This window comes from Myotis davidii, unplaced genomic scaffold (genome assembly GCF_000327345.1).
Source record: "Myotis davidii unplaced genomic scaffold, ASM32734v1 scaffold6336, whole genome shotgun sequence".
Classification (NCBI taxonomy): Eukaryota; Metazoa; Chordata; class Mammalia; order Chiroptera; family Vespertilionidae; genus Myotis; species Myotis davidii.
Genome location: NW_006287286.1, coordinates 1 through 296, shown reverse-complemented (window position 1 = coordinate 296; position 296 = coordinate 1).

The window sequence follows — 296 nt, the reverse complement described above, 5'->3', positions numbered from 1 at the left end:
GTAATGAGTTCAGTTTTCTCTGTAAGCTTTCTTTTTCTTTCTTCTCTCTCTCTTTCTCCTGTTCCTGCCTCCCTTCCCTTCCTCCCTCCCTTTTGTAGTAAAGCCAATATCATAATGGTCTCTGTATTGTCATAAAACGGGTTTTGATTATACTATTATTTTGGCCAATTCTTTATTTTAATCATTTCTCAAAACTTTAATGCTATATAATAAAAGGTGGCTATTTAAATTGTCCCCTCAACAGGAGTTTAACCAGGCGGGGAAGTTGGCCAGCCAACTTCCTGCAGCCCCTCTCC